This window comes from Pelodiscus sinensis, chromosome 19 (genome assembly GCF_052426305.1).
Source record: "Pelodiscus sinensis isolate ZL-2025 chromosome 19, ASM5242630v1, whole genome shotgun sequence".
NCBI classification, from domain to species: Eukaryota; Metazoa; Chordata; order Testudines; family Trionychidae; genus Pelodiscus; species Pelodiscus sinensis.
Genome location: NC_143070.1, coordinates 24,834,199 through 24,859,028, shown reverse-complemented (window position 1 = coordinate 24,859,028; position 24,830 = coordinate 24,834,199). Strand labels below are relative to the sequence as shown.

The window sequence follows — 24,830 nt, the reverse complement described above, 5'->3', positions numbered from 1 at the left end:
TGCATTTCTTCGTTCCACAACCCTGCAGAACTTCAAAACCTACAGTCCCAGAGGAGATGTGCATGTTAAAGCCTCTGCCCACTGAGCTGTAGCCTTCTGGGCCCAGGGAGCCAGACACCACCAGGGTGGGAAGGCAGGAGGGAAATGGGGAATGGACGAACTTTGTGAGGTAATGGTGTTATCTGGGACCGTACATAGAACGGTTTACAAGTGGGTCTGAGTAGGGCACCATGGCTTGGCAGGCTGAAGCTTTGTGTAATAAACAGGGTATCCTGGGTTCAATTTCTGGAGTTGCCTTGTTGCAGCCTTTGCTCACATTTTCCTACACCCTTCTGGGACACGGAAGAGGCCTCTCCGGTCACCCATGGAACTGCTGGTTCAGGAAAAGGCTGATTGGGGAGGAGTGTTGGGAAGAAGGAAACCACAGATGAGAAGCACGTGACACCCACATACCCTGACTCTCCATGGCCGCAGGAGCTGCGGAGGTTTCACCCTCAGGCTCCCTAGGTGCTGACACCCCCGGGAATCACAAGGGTGTGTGGTGCTGGCTCTCCTGTCCCAGCAATTGCAGTCAGAGCCCTGCCTTGCCAGTGCCAGTCACAGCAGCCTCTGCACCTGCTGCAGGCTTGTGGTTTCCTTCTTCCTAACACTCCTCCCACATCAGCCTTTTCCTGAACCACCAGTTTCATGGGTGGCCAGGGGAGGCCTCTTCTGTGTCCCAGAAGGACCTAGGAAAATGTGAGCAAAGGTTACAGCAAGGCACCACTGGGAGTTGAACCCAGGATCTCCTGTTTATGAGGCAGGTGCTTTAGCCAGCTAAGCCATGGCGCCCTCCTCTAAAGTCTCTTTAAAATGGCTCTTTATGTTTCCCGCCCTCCCTAGACAGCCAAATCCCCTCTTCAGGGTATTACAGGCTGGACTTTGCCTGCCTGACTTTTAGCCAGGGAACTCCTCCCGCACCTGCAGTTCATCCACCTCCCAGAGAGGCAGCAGTTCAGGAGAAGTGCCGTGTGTGTGGGAGGTGTGGGGTGTTCAAGGGGGGCATTTCCCTTCATGTGTAAAAACTATCACAGCCATGGGAGCTCACATACACCCAGGTTCACACGCTCAATATTGGTGCCCAGGACAAAACTTGCTCTGCTCCTGGAACAAGAACAGCGACTAGCAGTGAGGCCCCTCCCTGGCAGCACCGTGTCAGACGGTTTCTTCTCGGCCTGGTACCTCCTGAATGCTGGGAGCAGCTGCCTGGCCCGAGGGGCTGCAGTTCCCTGGAGAGAGGGGCTGGGGCCGGTGGCTGCAGGAAAACCCTTCTGCTGTGTCTGTGGCTGAGCGGCACAAAGGAAAATAAAAGATCCCTTGGTGGATGGACGTGCCTGAGGAAAGAAGCTGAAAGCGCAATAGATACATAAAAGGGGACGAGGGACAGTTTGAGTCACACACACGGCAGGGGGCGCAGCTCAGCCAGGGACCTTATCCACTCACAGAGCTTCACAGCTTCTCCACCCCCAAACCCCACCAGGCAAACTGCCCCATGGGCCTCGCCCGCACCATGCTCAGGGCCTGGGGATTTTATGTCCATTTGCCAGATCAAATAACTACCCCCCCCCCCATGCTGCTCTGGAGTCTCTGCCTCTCATCCTCCCCTTTGTCTCCAGACAGACCCTGCTCTGCTACAGCCGCCTCCCTCTGGCTGTCACTTCTGGACCAAGATGTGCCCCTTCATTGTGACTTTGAATACCTGGGCTTTTAGCACTCAGATTTGCACCTAACATCAGCATTTGCTAGTGAGGGGTCTGAACAGCTTCTGCAGAGAGGGAGACAGCCACTGGGGAGCATCCTTGCCAACTGTTTCAGTGAGCAGAGGAAGATAAACTCTTTGTCACTGAGAAAGAACTGTCACCCCAGGTGGGAGTTGGACCCACAATCCCTGGCTTAGGAGGCCAGTGTCTTGTCCATTAGGCCACTGGGGCACACAGAAAAAAACTGCTGGAGACAGAAATTCACCCTTCTAAATGTCCCTTCTTCAACTTTTAGCTCCTGATTAAGCCCCTTTGAAGAAGCCAGATACACAGGAAGGGCTGATCACACCCCTCTGAAAATCGGCTTTCCATGGGTATCTGTAGCTGGCTCCGAGTCATGGTCCCTGACATCTCGTCTCCCTCCCGAGAGCAGGGAAGTGTCTCCCACGGCTACAGCCTCCTGAGGCTCTATGGCCCTGTCTGTACAGCAGGGACAGCAACACTCACAGCCCCACAGGAGGGCCCCTGGCCTAGCAATGTGTCCCCCTGAGCAGCCTCTGATGTTCCCTGTGTGAGCCCCAGAACCAGCCCTGAGTGACGGGGGCAGGGAGAGCAGCTCAAACACGCCAAGGGGCTGGCCAGGGGCAGGACGTGAGCCTGCAAAGCAGCAGTGACATCACAAGGAACTTTTTCAGCACCTCAGCTCATTGGCTGGGAGGCAGTGACCTCACAGAGGGACCATGGCAACAGCCAGGTGGGACAGGCTGCAGGGCTGGGGCATCTCAGAGACCCACATGGCCTGGCTGCCTGGAATCTCCTTTGTGAGGTTTTCCCTTGAACTCACCTCTAAGGCAGCCTCAGACCAGAGCACCCAGGACTCCTCTGCATGACGGGTGAAAGGGCTTGCTGTGTGAATTCTGTGGGTCAGGTGACGTCAGGCCTGGGCACTGGGATTATTTACCAGTTTCCCTGGCCTACTTAGACCTGTGATAGCCACGTGGTTAAGGTGGTGGACTTGAAATCCAATAGGGGCTCCCTGCACAGGTTCAAATCCTGCTCACAGTGAGGCCTGTGTTTTGGCCACACGCCTTCCTAGGGCAACATGGTACCCAAACCCTGAGAAGAACATGCCTGTCCCATCAGAAAGGACACCTGCAGAAGGCAACAGAGGCTACAAAAGCAGGAGAGAACATGGTTTGCAGGGTCCTGCCTAACAATAGGAAAACAAGTCTGGCTTTCAGCAGAGCCACCTCCCCATGGACACAGCCAGGGGACCAAGCAGCTCCAGTGGCCCTCCCTCTCCCCAAAAGCCGGCCCTGGTTGGGTAGAAAGATGCTGGGCCCAGCGGCCTCCCTTCACCTGGCAGAGGCAGAAGCGATGGAGACAGGCCCAGGGGTGTGTGGGCTGCAAAAGCCTCTTGTTCCCTTCTCAACTCCTAACAGTGCAAACATCAGGGAGAGTAGCTCAGTGATAGACTACAAATTATATGAGCGTTACTTCAAATCCAACTGACCATTCAATGGAAACATTTCTCTCTCCAATTCCATTACATTCTAGGTTTCTATTTTTTTTTTATTCTTTAAATGAAGATGAATCCTTACTGCTGTCCTGTTCTAATGTGCATAAACCAGGCAAACCCGTCCCTCAGCTGGAGCCAGCTCAAACCCGCTGTGGGTCTGGTTTCTGTTTCCATCCATTCAACAAGGGTGGGATTTGGAAGCCCAATGGCAGGTCCTTGGTCTGCACGGGCTGTGCTGTGCGGAAGAACAAGAACCACACACAGCTGGGGAGGAACGGCCTAGTGTGTATTGCAATTGGTGGAGGAGTTGCCCAAATCTACCGGAGATGGGCAGGAGCCTGTTACAAACATACAGTAAACACTGTTATCAGACTGCCCGGTGAACATTCCTACCTTCCTTTGTGCACACAACATACATGGGGCTCTAATTACTGGTCACCTGCCTTTCACACAGATCATTGATCCTTGTGACTTTCAGGTACATTCATACGGCAGCTGTTTAAACATAATGTGCTTCTATTGCATGATCAGCACCAGAATCTCCGGCTACGTCTACACTATGAATTTTCTCAGCAAAAAAAGTGCTAACGAGGGTCTCATTTGCATGAGTCATGATCTTATTTGCATATTTTCTGGCAAACTGATTTTGTGCTGGAGTTGCTGTGCAAAAGCAAGCAGTGTGGAAGTTTTCTTTTTGTGCAAAACCCCCTTTTTCTGCAAGATCAGGATACCTCTTTTTGGGGGGGGCATAAGAATCTTGTGAAAAAAGGGGGTTTTGTGCAAAAATAATATGTTCACACTGCTTGTTTTTGCAAAACAATCCCATTGGCAGAAAATATGCAAATGAGATTGTGACTCATGCAATTGAGTCCCTCATTAACATATTTTTTAAGGAGAAAACTTCTAGTGTAGATGTAGCCTCTGTGAGTCACCAGCAGTGGGGCTGTTAGTGTCGGCATCTAACTAATTGCACCATTAGGCCATGTCTTCACTTGGGTAGAGTTCGCTGTTGCAATCCATCTTCTAGAGCTTGATTTAGCAAGTCTAGCTAAGCTGCACTAAATCAAACCCCTACGGCACCTCCTGCTCTTTGCTACTATCCTACTCCCACTGTGAGGGCACCACTAAGCTCAACTGAAGATAAAACCAACTGCAGATACATGTTGAGGGACAGTGGGAAGAAAAGACCCATTGACCTGGCAACAAGGCACCACAGGGAATTGAACCCAGGATATCTTACTTACAAGGCAAGTGCTTTTGCCAACTAAGCCATGGTGCCCTCCTTAGAAACAGCCCTAAAACTGTTCTACTTTATGGTTCCAGACACCCCCTTCCCATTCCAAAGTGCAGCCGTTCCCCATTCCCCTCCAGCTCTTGCCATGACTCAAGGCCTGCGCAGCCCAAGACATTTGATTGGCAGCTGGAACCCAAAACCTTTTTGTCAATTGTAGCAGCAGGCCCCAAAGGGACAGACCCAAGGCAGCCGCCTGGTCCTAAGGCCGGGCCTGCAGCCAGGGGGAGGGAGAAGAATCTCTCCTCTCAGCTGGAGTTGAATCAGCCACCTAAGGACACTTGCAGAGCACCCGCTACAGGCCTCTGCTCTGCCAGCTGAGCTATGGAAGGTGCCTGGGGCAGGCTGCTTTGCCCAGGTGGCCCTTGGACGAGTGTCAGGGCAAGAGCCCCCCAAAGGGGACGGCCTCCCAGGGAGGGGCAGAGGAACCCAGCAGCACAGGGGTGTCACAGGCGCTTCACCCGCAGAAGGACCCTTGAGTGATCCAGACAGAAACGCCGCGTCTCGCTCCCTGCAGCTCCCCTTGCTGCCCTGGCAGGCGCTGCCCCTTCTCCCACCGGCCTGGGCCTGGCCTCCCTCCCCCGCCCGGCACCACCGAAAGCCCCTTGGCGTGAGCCTGGGCAAGCCAGAGGCCTCAGGCCTGTCCCCTCTGAGGGGCTTGTGCCTCGGCCTCCTCTGCCCTTGGTGCCGGCTCTCCCGGCTGCCCCTGAGCGCTGCTGGCCAAAGGAGGCAGCAAGGCAGGAGAGGGGGGAGGAGCAAGTCCCGCTGAGGCCGACAGCTCGGGCTCAAGCCTCCAGCCCCAGAAGCCTGGCTGGGGAAGGGGTTACACAGGGCAGGGCTTGTACAGAAGGAAAGGGGGAGATACAATGGCAGTTCCCTCACCCCATCGGGCAAGAGGGGGGGCAGAGGTGACTGGTGGTGGCACTTGAGGGCACCAACTCCTCTGCCCCCAACAGAATTTCTCAAGTTTATAACCAGGGTGTCCCAAATGCCCCGTCTCAGTGGGTGCCTCTCCCTGCGCCCCTCCCTCTGCAGGCACCAGTCCCCCCGGGGGAGGAGCTGCCCCCTCCAGCAGCCTGAGGGGAATTTCTTCCATGATTTTTTTTTTAAGCGTAGATATCTGCAAACACTGATCTGTTAGGGACTGGCAACAGTTTATTTCCATATTTGCATATTTGTTATTTGCATAATGTATATGCAGATATGTAAATATAATGTTATTGGTCTGGCACAAGTTTGTGAATGGGTTTGCCTGTCAATGGTAGATAAACACAAAGGCTGGAAACACTGGCCTGATCCCTGGGGGCTGGCCGAATGCAAGGCAGGGAAAACACTGGGTGAAGGGGGGGGGGGGGTATTTTCCCCACCAGGCCTTTGTCCCTCGGAATCCCTGGGGACGTTGGGTTTTGTCTTGTTTGGTTTCCCTGCTTCCCTCCTCACTGGGCGGGAGGGGGCGGCTCTCTCACCCTCACGGTGGGAAGCTCGGGCACAGAGATGGGATGGGTAGATGCTCTGAGAGCGAGTCCCTAGGCTGGTTTTTTTTAGACAATATTGTACTTTTTACTCCACTCCCATATCCAGAGGCGCTGGGTTACTCACGACTCGCATCGTTCTGATTTGCTAAAGCCCAGCTGCATGTGCAAGCACCAGGCATCCAAAAAACAGCCAATCCACAAGCACAGTGCCCCTGCCAAGGAAGAAGCCTTTTAATAGCTGCTCCAACACCTTGTCATTCAAACCCAGTATCCCTGCAGGCCCTGCCAGCCTGAGACCTGAGCGAGCAGGGCGGCTGCCCAGGGCTCCGTGCTGAGGGGGTGATATGAGCAGTCTCATGTGACCTTACCTGGGGCCAGGCAGCTAAACAGGAGGGAACCCAGCAGCCGGGGTCGGGGGGGACAGAGGCACTTACTTGTGCCGGGTGAATCCTCTGCTCTGGGGGGAGCAGCAGCGGGGGGGTGGGTGCCGGGGGCAGGGGCTCCCCATTCCCCCTGGGACAGAGGTCCCAGTAGAAGCCCTGTGGGGGGGGGGGGCAGGCTGTGCTGGAAGAGGCTGGGGGTGGGCGGCCGAGGGGGGTGGGGATTGAAGAAGCGTCTGTGTGGGCACTTGGGCAGCCAGCTCGTCAGTGAGCAGCAGAGCACACGGGCCCGTCACCCCACAGCCGAGCCCCCCAGCTGCTCTCCCAGGGCTGTGACCGACCAGCCTGCACTGCTGCCAGCCCGGGCTCAGCTCTGCCGTGACCTCAGCGATGGGATGGGGAGGAGGCTGGGATAGGAAGGCGTCATTCTCCCTGCTCTGCCGACCTGGGCAAAGCAGCCTGCCCCAGGCACCTTCCATAGCTCAGCTGGCAGAGCAGAGGCCTGAAGCGTGTGCTCAGCAAGTGTCCTTAGGCTGCTGATTCAATTCCAGCTGAAAGGAGAGATTCTTCGCCCTCCCCCTGGCTGCAGGCCCGGCCTTAGGACCTGGCGGCTGCCTTGGGTCTGTCCCCTCAGAGTTCGATGCTACAATTGACAAAACGGTTTTGGGTACCAGCTGCCAATCAAATGCCTTGGGCTGCGCAGGCCTTGAGTCATGGCAAGAGCTGGAAGGGAATGGGGAACGGCTGCACTTTGGAATGGGAACATGTTCTCCGGAACCATAAAGTAGAACAGTTTGAGGACTGCTTTCAGGGAGGGCACCATGGCTTAGTTGGCTAAAGCACCTGCCTTGTAAAGAGAAGATTCTGGTTTCAACTCCCAGTGGTACCTTGTGGTGAGGCCAATGTGTCTCTTCTTTCCACCATATCCCAACACATATCTGGAATTGGTTTTACCTTTTGTTGAGTTTGCTAGTGTCCTCACAGTGGAAGTAGGATGGCAGCAAAGAGCAGGAGCAGTGTGTACTGGTGCAGGTGCCCTCTGGGTTTGATTTAGAGAGTCTTATCTAGACTTGCTAAATCAAACTCTGGGAGATGGATTGCAGCAGAAATCTCCACCTGAGTGAAGACATGGCCTAATGGTGCAATTAGTTAGATGCTGACCACAGCCAATCTGAGCCATTCTAGTGCTCCGGGAATGTGGCACTGCCCCCCGGCTCATGGTGCATGTGCGGCTCCACCCTGGGTGCACAGTGCATATACAGCCCCTCCCGCTCCATGCGTGGAGCTTGTGGTAGCAGGATGCTCTTGTGCTGCCCAGCCTGGCCCTGCCACCACCACTGCTGGTGTGCAACCCAGGGTCCCCTGGGGCAGGCCATGCAGAGCCCCACAGCTGCATGGGGAAGGGCACTGCTGACAGGTGCTGTGGAGGTTAATGCAGCTTCAGTCCCAGGGCAGCTGCTGTAGTCTGCCAGGAGGAAGGCACGCAGTGCCTGCTGGCAGCTGCCCCACTAGCTCACCCCTTAATCCAGTCCTGATGCCAACAGTAACAGGCCCACTGCTGGTAACTCACAGAGGCCCTTGCTGCCTGAGGAAGAGGTGTGGGCAAAACACAGACTTCGCTGTGAGCAGGATTTGAACCTGCGCAGGGAAACCCTATTGGATTTCAAGTCCAACGCCTTAACCACTCGGCCATCACAGCTCTGGGGACAGTAAAGCCAGGGAAACTGGTAAATAATCCCAGTGCACAGCCCTAATGTCACCTGCCACAGAGTTCACACAGCAAACCATTGCAACAGCTGTGCAGAGGAGTTCCGGCCGTTCTGCTCTTAGGCTGTCTTGGAGGTGAGTTCTGCTTCAAGGTCTTCTCTCCTCCTTCTTGGTCTTCCTTTGCCTTTTCCTTCCTCTTCTCTTCTCCCCTTTTCTTCTTCTTTCTGGTCTCCTTCTTGGACCCCAGTTTATAAAGAGAAATTCAAGTACCGCTTAGTTCTACCATAACCAATTATTTTAGTATAATTTCACTATCCAGTCGGCTAAGATGGAGCGCTTCCAGCCTCTCAGAGAGCCATGTCACAGGCACAAGCCCCCGGAGACCCCTCTGGCCCTTCCATAGACACATCACAGGACCAAGCAAGTGGCAGCAAGTGCCGGGCACTCTCATGGTAGGGGCCAGAGATAAAGCTGTGGTCCAAGGAGGAGTCTCTGCAGGCCCTGCAGTCCAGTTGGAGGAATGCAGATATTTATGGCCAAAGAAAGGCCACCTCCACCCACCCCAGACCAAGTTAGAGCCAAGGTCAAGGAATTGCAGCAGGGGTATATGAGGACCCGTGAGCGCAGCTCCTGCACTGGGGAAGCACCGCAGCACTGTGCATACTGTGAGGAACTGGACCAAGTCCTGGGGATTGGGGAACCCTGTCTCCAGGGACAGTTGTGGAGTCTGGGATGGAGACACCTGGGCAGCAGCGGCTGCAGCTTCAGGACAACAAACCTGCTGACCAGCAGCTCCAGGATAAAGGATAAAGAGAAGGAGGATTCCAGGAATGTTGTGACCCTCCCCCTGGAACTGGTCCTCCAGATGCAGGAGGCCTCCCAAATGTCTTCGGGCAACCGGGAGGGAACATCAGGTGAGTGCTGTGAGGTTGCAACACGCACAGGGCAGGTGGGAGCACAGGGGATGATGCACTATTGTGACATGTCATGCTGATCGTAGGTTGGGGGACACCACACATGTGTGACCCCATAGAGGACCGTCCTCCCCCCACCATGTGTGCAAGGCACCACCTGCTCCTGCAGAATGTGCTGCCAACGGCTAATTTCCTAACACTGGATGCAAGCAAGCAAGCGTAATAGGGGTGTAGATCAGTGGTAGAGTGCTTAACTGTAGGCAAAGTGGTTCCTGGGTTCAACTCCAAGTGCCTGCTGAAAGGTTGGTCAACTTCATTGAAACCTTTGCATTTCCAATTGCATCACATTCTGAATTTCTGCTGTGCAGAGATTCCTAAATTACTGCAAACCCCTAGGCTGTGTCTACACTGGGCTATTTATTCCAGAGAAGCAGCTACTTTTCTGGAATAACTTGCCAGCTGTCTACACTGGCCCCTTGAATTTCTGGAAAAGCACTGACGATCTACTGTAAAATTGTCAGTGTTTTTCCAGAAAAACTATGCTGCTCCCGTTCAGGCAAAAGTCCTTTTCCGGAAAAACTGTTCCGGAAAAGGGCCAGTGTAGACAGCACAGTAATCTTTTCCGCAAAAAAGCCCCGATCGCGAAAATGACGATCGGGGCTTCTTTGCGGAAAAGCGCATCTACATTGGCCACGGACGCTTTTCCGGAAAAAGTACTTTTCCGGAAAAGCATCCTGCCAATGTAGATGCGCTTTTTCCGGAAATACTTATAATGGAAAACTGTTCCGTTATAAACATTTCCAGAAAAGGCTGCCAGTGTAGACGTAGCCTTAATGTGTTCCTGTGTCAATGCACATAAACCAGGCAAACCCATCTCAACTGAAACAAGTTCAAATCTGCTGTGTCTGGTTTCTATTCCCATCAATTCAGCAAGGGTGTGATCTGAAGGTCCTTGGTCTACCTGGGCTGTGCTGTGCAGAAGAACAAGAATCACACCCAGTGGGGGAGGAATGGCCACAATCAATCTTCTGGAGTTTGATTTAGCAAGTCCAACTAAGACTCACGAAATCAAATTCAGAGGGTACCCCACCAGCTTCCAGTACTTCTGCTGTTTGGTCCCTTTGGGTTCCTGCAGTAGGGACACAGCCAGGCTCAACTGACAGAGGCCAACTCTCGCTATGTAGGGTATGTTTACACTTGCACCCTCTTTTCCAAAAAGGGATGCAAATGTAAAGATTGAAAACTGTAAATGAAGCCACCAGGGACACATACAATGGGCCTGCAAAAAAATGAAACAGCTGAGCACTTTGCAGAGAACAGGCCAGAGCCCTGCTGGGAGAGGCTCCATCATGCACAGACTCTGTGCAGGGCCAGACTGCTGGGGGGAGGCTCTGGCCACGGACTTTCCTCCCCTCTCTGTTACCTCCTGCACCTGGGATTGAAAGGGACGTGGGCTGCAGGCTGGTCCTGCCCAGCTGCCTTCCCCAGTGGGAGCAGAAAATGCTCATGGAAGGGCTCACACGTTGTCCCCAATGCACTCGCCTGAGGGCCTGAATTCTTGCTGCCCCTGGGTGCACCCAAATGCCCTTCTGGGGGGGGCAGGTTCCCCAGCTCACACCCCTCCTGTCACACAAAGCTTGCCAACGGGGTTGATTTTCCTCCATCTCCCCTTGCTTGCTGCTGCGCTAAAAGAAATCCTGAAACCAGCCCCGTCTCCTGTCACTGGAGAGATGGCCCTGTGCTGGGATATGAGAAAGGATCCCAGTGATGCTCGTTGCAGCCCAGGAGAAGAAGGGGGCTCTGGGTGGAAGGAACCCAAGTAAAACAGGTCCCAATGGGCATGAACTGGGCACCAGCTTGGTCCAGTTGAGTGAGGGGAGATTGGTCCCATGGTGTCAAGGGCAGCGCTCAGGACTCTGCTGCTGCTGGCAGGGAAGAAGCTGGGAGGCAAGGTGCTGGCAGCAAGAGATTCCGGCTGCCTCTTTGCCCTGGGTCTGCCGGCCGCCAGCCACCTTGACCAACCCTCAAACCAGCTGGACTAGCCAGCCCACGTCACAGAGAGTCACTAGTGGCCCTGTCAGAGAAGAGCCATTGGCAGCTGCAGAGACGTCCCTGCTGCTGCCTGAGGCGCCTTTCTTGAAAGGGCCACTGGTGAGCTGCATTTTTGTAGGCCAGCTAGCTCAGTTGGTTAGAGTGTGGTGCTAATAACACCAAGGTCATGGGTTCAAGCCCCATGCTGGCCACAGAGGTCTTCGGTTTGGTGACTTTCCTTCCTTTGGTTCCATGACTTTTCTTTCTTTAATTGCCTGCTAGGGACAAGAAAGCACAAACAAGCAAAAATGTGAGCTTTGCAGGAAGCAGGGCAGAGATCTGGTAGGGGAAGGCTCAGCCTGCACAGCCCCAGTGGCTAAAATGGCCTTGGCCTGGCTTCCTGTCCCCAAAAGCAGGGCAACTGATGCCCAAATTCCTGCTGCTGCTGCAGTGGCTACCTCAAGGCACCAGGTGGGGGGCAGGCTCTGGAGCCCAAGCCACACGGGGAGACTCAATATGACCGGGAGGTCTGGAGCGTGTGAGCCCTGCACAGAGGCTGCTGCTGGGGGCCTGCTTCAGTGGCCCAGCAGCTCAAGTTCCCCTGAACCAGCTTCTCCCCCTGGAGCCACCCCCCAGCGCTGCTGAGGCCCCTGACATGAGGCAGTGGGAGGCAGTGGGACCAGGGCTTTGTCCAAGGATGGTTGTAGAGTTTGTGAGGGAGACACCTGGGCAGCAGCAGCTGCAGCTTCAGGATGACAACGCTGATGACCTGTAGCTCCAGGATGAGGAGGAGGATTCTAGCAGTGTCGTAACCCTAACCCTGCCTTGGAGCCAGTTCCTGGTCTTCCCGCTTCAGGATGACAGTCTGCTCCTGCAGGCAGTGCTGCCAGGTGCTAAGTCCCCAACACTGGGCTGAAACGTACAACCACTGTCGGGTGTAACTCAGTGGTAGTGTTTGAGTGCCGATTGTAGAGGTCCTTGGTTCAATGTCAAGTGCCTCCTGAAAAAGTTGATTATCCTAAGTGAAACATTTGAACCAAGGTGTGTCAATCATGGATTTCTATTGTACAGGGATTCTTAAAATGTCAGCAAACCCCTCATGTGTTCTTGTGCCAATGCATGTAAACCAGGCAGACGGGTCCCTCAACTGAAACCAGTTCAAACCTGCTGGGTGTCTGGTTTCTATTCCCATCAACTGAGCAAGGCTGAGATCTGAACGCCCATTGGCTGGTCTGCAAAGAAGAACAAGAACCACGTCCAGCTGGAGAGGAATCGCTGTGATCAATCTTCTGGAACTTGATTCAGCCAGTCAAACTAAGACTCACTAAATCAAACCCAGAGGGCACCCCACCAGCATCCTGCACTTCTGCTCTTTGCTCCCTTTGGCTTCCTGCTGTGGGGACATGGCCAAGCTCAACTCAAGGAAGCTGACTCCAGGTACAGATGGAGGGATGGTAGGAAAAGCAGACACATTGGTCAGGCACCGGTGGTTTCATGCACACTCAGCCTCACCTACAGCTGGGAGGCAGTTTGCAGTGAGCTGAAAAGAAACTGGCCGACAGAACCAAGGCTCAGGATATTTCTGGGTCCAGATGTGCAAACAGCTGGCAGTCAAGCTTGTTGCCCTTTTTAGGGGTATGACCAAAACACAGGCCTCAGTGTGAGCAGGATTCAAGCCTGCTCAGGGACGAACTTTTGGATTTCTAAGCCAACTCCTTAACCACTTGGCCATCATTACTGTGGCAAAACTTTTGCCTGTATTTATATGTGAACAAAAAATTTACTTGCTCTTTGGCCAACTCAGATTGATACAGGGCAAAGGAATTCTCTCTTAATTCTGTGCCCTCAGGAAGGGACCGACCCAAGGAGGCCGGGCCCCCACCTGGGGTCTCCAACCCAAACTGTGAGACCCAAGGGCTTACAATCCAGATGATCAGTGTTTGCTGCACTTTTCCCTCCCCCCAGCAATGCTAAATCTCAAGGCCAACTCCACAGTCCCAGTGGCTTTGGGAGATGTGCATGTCAGAGCCTCTGCCCACTGAGCTGTAGCCTTCTGTGCCCAGGGAGCCAGACACACCCAGGGCGGGAGGGAAATGGGGATTGGCTGCACTTTGGGAGTCAAAGGTGTTGTTTGGGACCATACAATAGAACAGTTTTAGGAACTCCACTGCAGAGGGCACCATGGCTTAGCTGGCTGAAGCACTTGCCTTGTAAACAGGAGAGCCTGGGTTCAACTCCCAGTGGTACCTTGCTGTGGCCTTTGCTCACATTTTCCTATGTCCTTCTGGGACACAGAAGAGGCCTCCCCTGGCCACCCATGGAACTGCTGGTTCAGGAAAGGCTGATTGCAGAGGCTTGTTAGGGAGGAAACCAGTGACACTGCTGTTAGGTGCAGACGGGAGGAAAGTGTTTCATAAAAGCTGAGTTGTGCACAGTGAGGTCACTTGGAGAGATGCAGACATCTCTGGATGCACCTTGGCACCTGTTACCCATCAGTACCCACCACCTCTCACCCCACTGCCTCTGATGTTCCCTGTGTGAGCCCCAGAACCAGCCCTGAGTGACAAAGGCAGGGAGAGCAGCTCACACATGCCAAGGGGCTGGCCATGAGCCTGCAAGGCAATAGTGACATCACAAGGAACTTTTTCAGCACCTCAGCTCATTGGTTAGGAGGCAGTGACCTCACAGAGGGGCCATGACAACAGCCAGGTGGGACAGGCTGCAGGGCTGGGGCATCTCAGAGACCCCCATGGCCTGGCTGCCTGGAATCTCCTTTGTGAGGTTTCCCCTTGAGGGCAGAAGGAATTGAGGGTCCCAGCTGGGAGTGTCTCTGTGGAGATTTCCCCTTTCCCCAGGCTGCAGTGGGAGGGGCTGGGGCAGGGAGGATTACAGGCAGGGCTGGCACTGAACTGAAGAGAGATCTGGGAGAAGCAAGGCTGTAAACATCCAATGAGAATAGGATTTGAACCCATGCATGCAGAGCACAATAGACTAGCAATCCATCGCCTTAGCCACTCGGCCACCTCATCTGAGCTCCAGGAAGTTGTTTCAACCTATCCGAAGCTATCACTACCAGGAACCTTTGTGCCACTCGCTGGCTGATTAGGGACACCCAGGGCAGGAAGGTTTTGGCTTTTCATAATGTTCCCTGGGCTGTTGTACAAAGCTCAGTGCTCGTAACAAACCCAAACAACCCCTGGCTACATCTACCCCGCAGGCTTCTTACACAAGAACTGTTTTGGGCAAGAGTTCTTGAGCAAATTGTCTTGTGCAAGAGTACGTCCACAGTGCCATGTGTTTTGGGCAAGAATGTCCGTGGCAGTGTGCACGCTCTCTTGTGCAAGAAAGTTATAATGGCCATTTTAGCCATAGGGGTTTCTTTCACAAAAAGCCCTGTTGCCCATTCGTACTACCTTCTTGTGCAAGAGCTCTTGCACAAGAGGGTTTATTCCTCATGGGGAGAGGAATAATTCTTGCCCAAGAGGCCCTCTTTTCCTACGTTTTGCTGTAAATTTAGTTGCTCAAGAACGCGCATGCAGTGTAGATGCTCCTCAAGCTTTTTGCGCAAGAACGGCCATTCTTGAGCAAATAGCCTGTAGTGTAGATGTAGTCCCTGGGTGCCCAGAGACGGGCTGTCTAGTCACAGTCTGGCTCGGCGTGCTCTGCAATGGGAAGATGTCCACGGAGCAGGGAGATGGCAGCGGCACATGGCTCTGGTGGGCCCAGCATCCAGAGGAGCGTTTCCGATACGAGTGTTTACTGACAGTGTCTGTCTCTGGTCTGATTTCACAGTGTGGTGAGACACTGGCACCCACAGCAGCATGGATGGGGTGGCTGGAGGGAGTGGCTGGTAGGAGCCTTGGCAAGTGGCCAACGCAGTGGGTAAGCCTCATTTGCATATCTAATTAGTCACCATTTTTGTGGAAGAGGCTCTTGCACCAGAAGGTGCAGGGGACAATCAGCGGGCAGAGGGTTATTTTTTCTCCTCCATTGGCTGATGTGGCTAGAACTTAGGAGAAGAAAATCCTCTTCCCTTCTCCTCAGAAGATAGAAATTGCAGTTTGTTCTTTCTTTGGTTCTACTAAAGCTGGACCCTTGAGGCCTTTCCATGCGCCCTGTTCCCCAGTGAGAGGTATGTGTCCTCTTCCCCCCTTTCAACAGACACAGCAGGCCAGGGGGCTATGAGCCTCCAGAGGCCCTTCTTCCTTGGCCTCCTACAAAGCTGGGGTGAAACACTTGGCTCCTGTTACCCTGAGATGGGATATTAGGAAACTTTTCCCATGCAGCCTAGCTAGCTCAGTTGGTAGAGCATGAGACTCTTAATCTCAGGGTCATGGGTTCAAGCCCCATGCTGGGCGGTGCCCTTCCTTAACTCACATTCTCAGCCTGTGAGCAATTGGCTCTCAGTTTTCACCAGGGTTTTAGAAAGAAAAAGTCTAGTCCTGGGGTCCAGCTTTGAGAGAACCAACTGCAATTTCCATCTTCTGAGGAGAAGGGAAGAGGATTTTCTTCTCCTCAGTTCTAGCCACATCAGCCCAGGAGGGAGAAAAAATAACCCTCCGCCTGCTGATTGTCCCCCGTCAGCTTCTGTAGCTTCACCTCCTTCCACAGTAGCTCCAGCTTTGAGCTACAAATCTCAAGGGGCTGGTGAGGAAATTAGGCGCTTCCCTGAGAACAAGAGGTGGAATGTTCACATGGAGCATCCCCCTCCCCTGCAGAGCAGGGTGTTAGAAAGAGCCAGGAACAGAACAGTCAGCCAAGTTCCATCCCTTGAAAGGTGTTTTTGTGGTGTAGTGGTTATCATGTTTGCATGACATGCCAAAGGTCACTGGTTCAAAGCCAGGTAGCAACACAGGGTCTTCTCTTATTGCGGTGCCCAGGTAACTGCAGCTGCTGCTGACCAGCCTGTTGATGAGCCCAACGCTCATGTGACAGAGGGGGGTAAGGTCAGCTGATAATGCCCCTGGGTGCCAACCTGGGGAAGCCAGATAAATTAGGCCAGGCAGCTGCTTGTGCCTTGGCCTCCCCTGCCCTGGGAGGCTGGTGCATTGGGCCGGCTCTGCCTGCTGCCTCCCTTGTGTGACTTGCCCAGTGTAACAGGCCAAATGTGGGAAAAGCCTCTTCCCCCCCCCCCCCAAAAAAAAGCAGAAGAAAAAGCTGCGCAAATTGGGTTTTGAACTTTGCGTAGCTTTTCCCAGAAGAGCAGTGTAGGGCAGACATAGCCTGAGTGTTGCTCAGCACTGGTAGGAGACAGGGAGGGATAAAACGATCTAATGGCACCTGAAGCCTTTCAGAACAATTCCCAGCTCCAACCGCAAGAACCAGCCCTTCCCTCCATCCTCACTGGGGTCTGCTGGGAACTGTCTGGACTCAAGCCCACCCCAGTTTCACCCTAAGGATTGCCTGTTCGGTAAAAGCTGCGCCCTGGAAATGAGAAAGCAGCTAAAGTGACACTCGTGGGACTTGAACCCACAAACTTAAACGTCTAGCTGGGCTCACATGAATCACTGCAGCTTAAAATAGTGCTAGAAAAGTAGCCATGTTAGTCTAGGGTACCTGAAAGAAAATACAGAAAAAAACCAGTTTCTTGCCATTTCAACCAGGAAGGACATTATCTCAATGACTTAATTACCTGCATCCTGCTTCAAAAGCCTTTTAAAACTGCACATTAAAGGGAATCCTCTGAACTGTTATTCATGCTAAAATTCGACACTTTACGGCGGGGTCCTAACAAAGACTCTAGTTATCTTACCCATTACAAAGATAGCTTCCCCAATTATCACCTCTAATATCATTAGCTCGCAGACATTTACCTTCCCCCCCGCATCCCCGTTCTGTTCTGAAATTTGATTTGTCCTTTTCATATGTGTTCGGTTTTTTTAATTGTATCCGTTGATATATATGGTTGTGACAATTTTCTTCCACTATTTGATCCAAGGAAGTGGGTCTGGCCCACGAAAGCTCATCATCTAATAAACCATCATGTTAGTCTATAAAGTGCTACATAGTCCTGTATTTTGTTGCAGCTTAAAAGTCCAACATGCTTTCCATTGCACCACAGAGCCTGATATCTCCACTCTCTGCTTTGCAGCATGGCAATTGCTGGTGGCAAAGAAAGGGGAGCCAGGTCTGTCTCTTTTGGGAGAGCAGGTAGGAAGAGGGAGGGGGCCACTGAGCCCCTGACAGTGAAAATAAGGAATAAGAGCTGCGCCCTGGAAATGAGAAAGCAGCTAAACTCCCCTACCTGCAAAACCTGCTCCTGCCCAGCCCTCCTTGTTCCAGAGCCCACAACATCTCTGGGGCTGCCCAAGGCACGTTTCTGAAAGGGCCACTTGTGGGACTGACACCCATGGGCCGGCTAGCTCGGAGGTTTAGGACGTGGTGCTGATATCACACAGACGCATCTTAAGAGCAAGCCCCTTGTTTCAAACTATAATGGGCTCGCTATGCCGACATCCCTGCAAACCTCATGGCACGAGGAGCGAGGGGTGTTTTGGAATAGCGATTTATTTGAAAATAAGTGCTGTGTAGCCAGCGCCAAATTACAAAATAAGCTATTTCAAAATTGACTCAAAATAAGCTACACAATTGTATTGCTTATTTTGAGCAATGGGGTGCACCCCTAGTGAGTTAGAGCCCAGCTCTGCCCCCAGCTCCATACACCCACTGCTGCCTTGCAGGCTCATGTCCTGCCCCTGGCCAGCCCCTTGGAATGTGTGAGCTGCTCCCCCTCACTCAGGGCTGGTTCTGGGGCTCAAGCAGGGAGCATCAGAGGCTGCTCAGGGTGCTACATTGCTAGGCCAGAGGCCCTCCTGTGGGGCTGTGAGTGTTGCTGTCCCTGCTGTACAGACAGGGCCATAGAGCCAGGGAGAGATTCACTGAACAGGCCAAGGTCACTCAGTGAGTTAGAGCCAAGATCTGCCCCCAGCTCCCTGCCCCACCCACCGACGTGCTGACTCCCTCGCTGCCAGGGGGCTGTTTGCATTGGCCTCTTCTCTCTGGAACCAGGCTTAAGCCACAGCTGAGGCTCTGGGCAGGGGGCTGGGTATGGGGGGGTCTGAGTGTGGGAGGGGGAGTGTGTGTTCCTCTGGTTTAGCTTCTCCCTTTCTTCTACCCCAGCAATTGCCCTGTTGCAAAGTAGAGGGAGAGGATGAGGAGTTAGCTGAACTTTGGGGCCCTGTGGTACAATGGTAAGCATGTTAGCTATCTAAGCAGTGGTGCTTTGAATGAGCCCACCCAATTATTCAAAGGTTTTGGGTTCAAATCCCACCACAGTCACTTTTATCTGATTTCCAGAGCGGCTTTTACAGAAGAGGCTGGACCTGCCCCTGTTGCATGATGGGAGTGACAGGGAGCTTGTGACAGGACCTCTCTGGGTGCGAGAGACGTGCCTGTAACTCTAGTGTCTGGCACTGATACTCCAGCAGTGGGGCCGTCCAGCCCGATTCAGACCAGGCCGGTCGGAGCCTCTCGCGCTCATCAAGGGGAATTCTGCACTTGCAGCTTTGGGAGCCAGGGTCACATTGCAGAGCTCCCCCAGGGCTGTCCCATTGCGTCACCAGGCCGGCCTCCCGCACCCTCAGCAATGTAGTTGTGTTTTATCCTTCCCCTACAGTAACAGCCGGCCATTCCCCACCCAGCCCCAGCCACCGTGAGATCCACTTCTTTACCCAGGAGCAGTGTGAGTGCCAGCGCGGCTCCCTGATGAGGCTGCAGCGGTGGGAGACACTTCCCTGGTTTCGGGAGGGAGACGAGATGTCAAGGCTCATGACTCGGAGTCAGCTACCGACACCTATCAAAAGCTGATTTTCAGAGGGGCTGATCGGCCCTTCTTGTGTATCTGGCTTCTTCAAAGGAGCTTAATCAGGAGCTAAAAGTTGAAGAAGGGACATTTAGAAGGGTGAATTTCTGTCTCTGGCAGTGTTTTTTCTGTGCCCCAGTAGTCTAATAGGTAAAGTGCTGGTCTTTTGAACCAAGGTTTGCCGGTTCAAGTCCCATGTGGGGTGACAGTTTGCTGTAACTCACAAGGAACTTTGTGCTCTGAGAGAGTTAGCAAGGACCCTCCACAGTGGCTGTCGCTGTCTGTCTACAAAAACTGTTTAGACCCCATCCTAGTCATCACTGGTGTTAGGTGAAGATCTGTGCTAAAAGCCCAGGTATCCAAAGTCAGAAGCAAGGGTCTAGAAGGCCCAGGAGTGACAGCCAGAGGGAGGTGGCTGTAGCAGAGCAGGGTCTGTCTGGAGACAAAGCAGAGCCTGAGGATGAGAAGGTCCCTGAGAGGCAGAGACTCCAGAGCAGTTGGGGGGCTAGTTATTTGGTCTGGCAAACTGACAGAAAATCCACAAGCCCTGAGCATGGTGCTGGTGAAGCCCATGGGGCAGTTTGCCTGATGGGATTTGGGGGCATTGGGAAGCTGGGAAACTCTTTGGGTGGATAACATCCCTAACTGTGCTGTGACATGGTGCTGTCAGGGAGGGGCCTCACTGCAAGTCACTGTTCCAGGAGTGAGTTTTGTCCTGGGCACCGATATTGAGGGCGTGTGCACCTGTTTGTGTGTGAGCCCCCATGGCACCTGCCAACTCCTTCCAACTCCTGCTGGGAGGTGAAGGGTCCCCTGGCCCCATAGTTTCTGGTGGGAAGAAGAGGAGGGACCCTTGATCCTATATTTTCTGTTGGAGAGGGATGGAGGGACCCCAAGCCCTATAGCTCCTGCCAGGAGGGACCCTGATCCCTTATTTCCTGATACAGTTTCAGTTTTTCCCAGGCGGGATGCTCCAGACATGAGGGATGCCAGCGCACTGGCCCAGCCTGGGCCGGCAGTGATGGTTTCTACACATGCAGGGAAATTCCCCTGCTTGAACCCCCTCCCCTCCCCTCCCCTCACCCACACAGCACTTCTCCCCTTAACAGGGCTGCCACCTGTCAGAGACAGATGAACCACAGGTGCGGGACAGCTCCCTGCCAGCAGGGACAGCAGCCAAGGCACCAAATATAGCTGGGTCTGAAGCCAGTGTTGGGAACTGGGCAGGGAACAGGAGGCTTTTGTGTCACACTCGTCTCAGGTAGGATGGACCCTCACTGAGCCCAGACTGTGACTGGTCCTAGCCAGGAATGTGTCTGGGGCTGGTTTAGTGACACTCTCAGGCCGTGTCTACACTGGGCATAAGAGCGATGCTGCCGCGGTCGATGTTCCGGGCTCTAGGGAAGACCGGCTGATCAGAACTGAGCTGTGCAGAGTCTTGTAAAGGGAACCACAACTTCTCTGGATATTTGCTGAGTTTTAGATGAGTGTTTACCAGAAGGGATGTTGCGGGCTCGGGAACAAGTTGGATGAGACAGGAAAACAGCATATAGGCAGGGGAATTAGCTCAAGTGGAAGAGCGCTTGCTTTGCATGTGAGAGGCAGTGGGATCGATACCCACATTCTCCAGTGATAGATGTTTGCTCCTTCCTGTTTTTCACAGGCAGAGCCACCCAGGGGCTAAGTGCTCCCAGGGGCATCTTCCCTCTTCCATAAGGCAACGGGCTGCTTTCCGCAGTGCAGGGGGTGTCCCATTTGCCTCACAGGGAGCAGTTCCCTGGCTAAAAGTCAGGCAGGCAAAGTCCAGCCTGTAACAGCCAGCAGAGGGGATTCGCCTGCCTGGGGAGGGCAGAAACAGACCAGCACTTGGGAGCTTGGCTGCCAGCTGCTTAGCACATCTGGACACAGAAGAATCCCAAGGCTTGGGTCTGCCAGGCTCCAGTTTCCCCTCTTCTGTTTCTTTTCAGCTCCCTGCAAACTGCCTCCCAGCTGTGGGTGAGGCTGTGTGTGTGTGAAACCAGCTGCACTTTGGATTATTTTGTTAATTGTTTAAAAAGCCTCATGCACCTCTTCTGCCTGGGGAGGTGTCTGTAATAGACACCTAGTGTGACATCACCCTGGGGTTTTACCCCTTTAACCTCACCCAGGGATTGACGACAAGTCTGTCTTCTGTGTCCATCTCCGTCTCAGGCCAAGTGTTTGCATGTTTCATATCTAAGGAAACTCCTCCTCCCTTTTTCCCTGCCAGTCCTTCCTGAGCGAGCTGAACCCTTCTGTGCCAAAATTCCAGTCCTGTATTATCCCACCAACACTCTGTGATATCAACTTCTTCCCGCCTATTACCCCACCCCTGCTGAGCAGCCCTTCCTGCAACAGCATCCCATGGGCAAGGAAGCCAAAGCCCCCTGCCCATGGAGCTTTCTGTGCCCAGGGGGACAGACACTGCCAGGGCTGGAAGGCTGCAGGGAAATGGGGAATGGCCGCACTTTGGGAGTCAAAGGTGTTGTCTGGGACTATAAAGTAGAAGAGTTTTAAAGCAATTTTGTGGGTGGGCACCATGGCTTAGCCTAACACATGGAAAGTTCCTGGTTCGCAACCAGGCAGTAACACAGGGTCTTCTCTTCTTGCGGCTCCCCTTGGCACCCACAAGGCAGTTCAGGCATGTCTACCTTTTGAGAGAGGGATGCAAATGAAGACATTCAAAATAGTATATGAATCTGGGATATAAATATCCTGTGCTTCATTTGCATATTCGTGTTATGGCGCTATTTCAAAATAGCGCTATTTCGAAATAACAGACACTGTTAAGGTGTGGTTAGCTCAAGAGAAATAACTGATAAACCTCATTGTATAGAAAGAAACTTTCATGGTGGGCACCATGGCTTAGCTGGCTAAAGCGCCTGCCTCATAAACAGGAGATCCTGGGTTCAAGTCCCAGTGGTGCCTTTCAGAGCCTTTGCTCTCTTTTTCCTATGTCCTTCTGGGACACAGAAGAGGCCTCCCCAGGCCGCCTAAGGAACTTCTGGTTCAGGAAAAGGCTGACTGAAGAGGTGCTATTGGGAAGAAGGAAACCACAAGCCTGGAGCGGGTACAGAGGCTGCTGTGACTGGCACTGACAAGGCAGGGCTCTGACTGCAATTGCTGGGACAGGAGAGGCAGTGCCACACACCCTTGTGATTTCCTGGGGGTGTCAGCACCTAGAGAGCCTGAGGGTGCAACCTTTGTAGTGCCTGCAGCCATGGAGAGTTAGGGTATCAGGTGTTTCTCACTTGTGGTTTCCTTCTTCCCAACCAGCCTTTTCCTGAACCAGCAGTTCCATGGGTGGCCAGGGGAGGCCTCTTCTGTGTCCCAGAAGGACCTAGGAAAAAGTAAGTAAAGGCTCTGAACAGCATCATTGGGACTTGAACCCAGGATCTCCTGTTTATTAGGCAGGTGCTTTAGGCAGCTAAGCCATGGTGCCCTGCTCCAGAAGATTGGGGAAACTGTTCTACTCTATGGTTCCAGACAACACCTTTGACTCCCAAAATATAGCCTATCCCCGTTTCCTTCCAGCCCTGGGGGTGTCTGGCTCCCTGGGCACAGAAAGCTACAGCTCAGTGGGCAGAGGCTCTAACATGCACATCTCCCCCAGCCGCTGGGACTGTAGAGCTGGCCTTGAGATTTGGCACAGTTGGGGGGAGGGAGAAGTGCAGCAAACACTGATCATCTGGATTGTAAACCTCTGGCTCTCAGCATTTGGGTTGGAGACCCCAGGTGGGGACCCGGCCTCCTTTGCTTTGGTCTTCTCCTGAGGGCACAGAATTAGAAGAGAGAATTCCTTCTCCTGCAGCAATCTGAGTTGGCCAAAGGGTTAGTAACATACTTTTTGCCCAAGTTGAAGTACTGGCAAGAAAAAGCATTTGGGATGTAGTTGTCATTGTGTTTGTTTAACATACAGCAGGTTGTGGGTTCAGAGCCCTATAGAAACACAGTGATAGAAATGTAGCCGTGTTAGTCTGGGGTAGTTGAAGCAAAATGCAGGACAATGTAGCACTTTAAAGACTAACAAGATGGTTTATTAGATGATGAGCTTTCGTGGGCCAGATCCACTTCCTCAGATCAAATAGTGGAAGAAAGTAGTCACAACCATATATACCAAAGGATACAATTAAAAAAAATGAACAAATATGAAAAGGACAAATCACATTGCAGAACAGAAGGGGGATGCGGGGGGGAGGGGGAGGAAGGAAGGTAAGTGTCTGTGAATTGCTGATATTAAAGGTAGGGAGAGTGGGATGTTTGTGAGTTAATGGTATTACAGGTGATAATTGGGGAAACTGTCTTGGTAATGGGTGAGAAAGTTCAAAGACTTGTTAAGTCCTTGTTGGCAAGTGTCGAATTTTAACATGAATGACAGTTCAGAGGATTCCCTTTCAAGTGCAGATGTAAAAGGTCTTTGTAGCAGAATGCAGGTGGCTAAGTCATTTAGAGAGTGTCCTTTCTGGTTAAAGTGGCAAGAAACTGTTTTCTCTTTGTGATCTTGTCTGATATCTGTTTTGTGGGCATTAATCCTTTGGCGAAGTGTCTGAGATGTTTGTCCAATGTACATAGCAGACGGACACTTTCGGCACATGATAGCATAGATTATATTTCTGGATGCGCAGGAATATGTGTTCTTGATCTTATAACTCACTTGGTTAGGTCCAATAATGGTATCAGCAGAATGAATATGTGGACAAAGCTGGCAACGGGGTTTGTTGCAAGGGAAGGTACCAGGGTTGGTATTAGTGTGGTATGTCCTGTGGTGGTTGGTAAGAATCATCTTGAGGTTAGGTGGTTGTCTATAGGAGACTATGGGTCTGTCTCCCAGAGCCTCTTTGAGTATGGTATCCTGTTCCAATATAGGCTGTAGTTTATTGATAATGTGTTGGACAGGTTTAAGTTGGGGGTTGTAGGTGATGTACCAACCTGATAGCAGACCTATGTAACTTTGTTCTCACCCACAATTATTTCCAGTTTGAGAACAACTTATACCTCCAGATCAGCGGCACAGCCATGGGTACACGCCTGGCCCCACAGTATGCTAACATCTTTATGGCTGACCTAGAACAACGTTTCCTCAACTCCCGTCCCCTTTCACCCCTCCTCTACCTACGGTACATCGATGACATCTTTATGATCTGGACACATGGCCAAGAAACACTGGAGATATTCCACAGAGATTTCAACAACCTACACCCCACCATCAACCTCAGCCTGGACCATTCTACACGAGAGATCCACTTCCTGGACGCCAAAGGATTAATGCCCACAAAACAGATATCAGACAAGATCACAAAGAGAAAACGGTTTCTTGCCACTTTAACCAGAAAGGACACTCTCTAAATGACTTAGCCACCTGCATTCTGCTACAAAGACCTTTTACATCTGCACTTGAAAGGGAATCCTCTGAACTGTCATTCATGTTAAAATTCGACACTTGCCAACAAGGACTTAACAAGTCTTTGAACTTTCTCACCCATTACCAAGACAGTTTCCCCAATTATCACCTGTAATACCATTAACTCACAAACATCCCACTCTCCCTACCTTTAATATCAGCAATTCACAGACACTTACCTTCCTTCCTCCCCCTCCCCCCCCCCCGCATCCCCCTTCTGTTCTGCAATGTGATTTGTCCTTTTCATATTTGTTCATTTTTTTTAATTGTATCCTTTGGTATATATGGTTGTGACTACTTTCTTCCACTATTTGATCTGAGGAAGTGGGTCTGGCCCACGAAAGCTCATCATCTAATAAACCATCTTGTTAGTCTTTAAAGTGCTACATTGTCCTGCATTTTGCTTCAACTATAGAAACACAGGCTCTTCAGGTGTCCCTTCTAATGGGACCGGCATGTTCTACTCTGAGTCAGGGGTCTCAGGGCTTGCATAGCTTGTTTCCCTACTGAAGGTTGTGAAGCATTGTCCTGGAAGCTCTGGTCCTAGGTGGTTT

At 52.5% G+C, this 24,830-nt stretch overlaps 6 non-coding genes across 6 annotated transcripts; 3 read left to right on the top strand and 3 right to left on the bottom strand.

Moving 5' to 3' along the window:
* Positions 1-757: 757 nt before the first annotated feature.
* Positions 758-831, bottom strand: TRNAM-CAU (transfer RNA methionine (anticodon CAU)). The gene has a single exon. It is a non-coding gene; the product is annotated as a tRNA-Met (tRNA).
* A 3,632-nt stretch (positions 832-4,463) lies between these two features.
* Positions 4,464-4,537, bottom strand: TRNAT-UGU (transfer RNA threonine (anticodon UGU)). The gene has a single exon. It is a non-coding gene; the product is annotated as a tRNA-Thr (tRNA).
* A 3,484-nt stretch (positions 4,538-8,021) lies between these two features.
* On the bottom strand, positions 8,022-8,103 carry TRNAS-AGA (transfer RNA serine (anticodon AGA)). The gene has a single exon. It is a non-coding gene; the product is annotated as a tRNA-Ser (tRNA).
* A 3,091-nt stretch (positions 8,104-11,194) lies between these two features.
* On the top strand, positions 11,195-11,268 carry TRNAI-AAU (transfer RNA isoleucine (anticodon AAU)). Its single transcript has one exon. It is a non-coding gene; the product is annotated as a tRNA-Ile (tRNA).
* A 4,073-nt stretch (positions 11,269-15,341) lies between these two features.
* TRNAK-CUU (transfer RNA lysine (anticodon CUU)) lies at positions 15,342-15,414 on the top strand. The gene has a single exon. It is a non-coding gene; the product is annotated as a tRNA-Lys (tRNA).
* Positions 15,415-21,729: 6,315 nt separating this feature from the next.
* Positions 21,730-21,803, top strand: TRNAM-CAU (transfer RNA methionine (anticodon CAU)). The gene has a single exon. It is a non-coding gene; the product is annotated as a tRNA-Met (tRNA).
* The last annotated feature ends 3,027 nt before the right edge of the window (positions 21,804-24,830 follow it).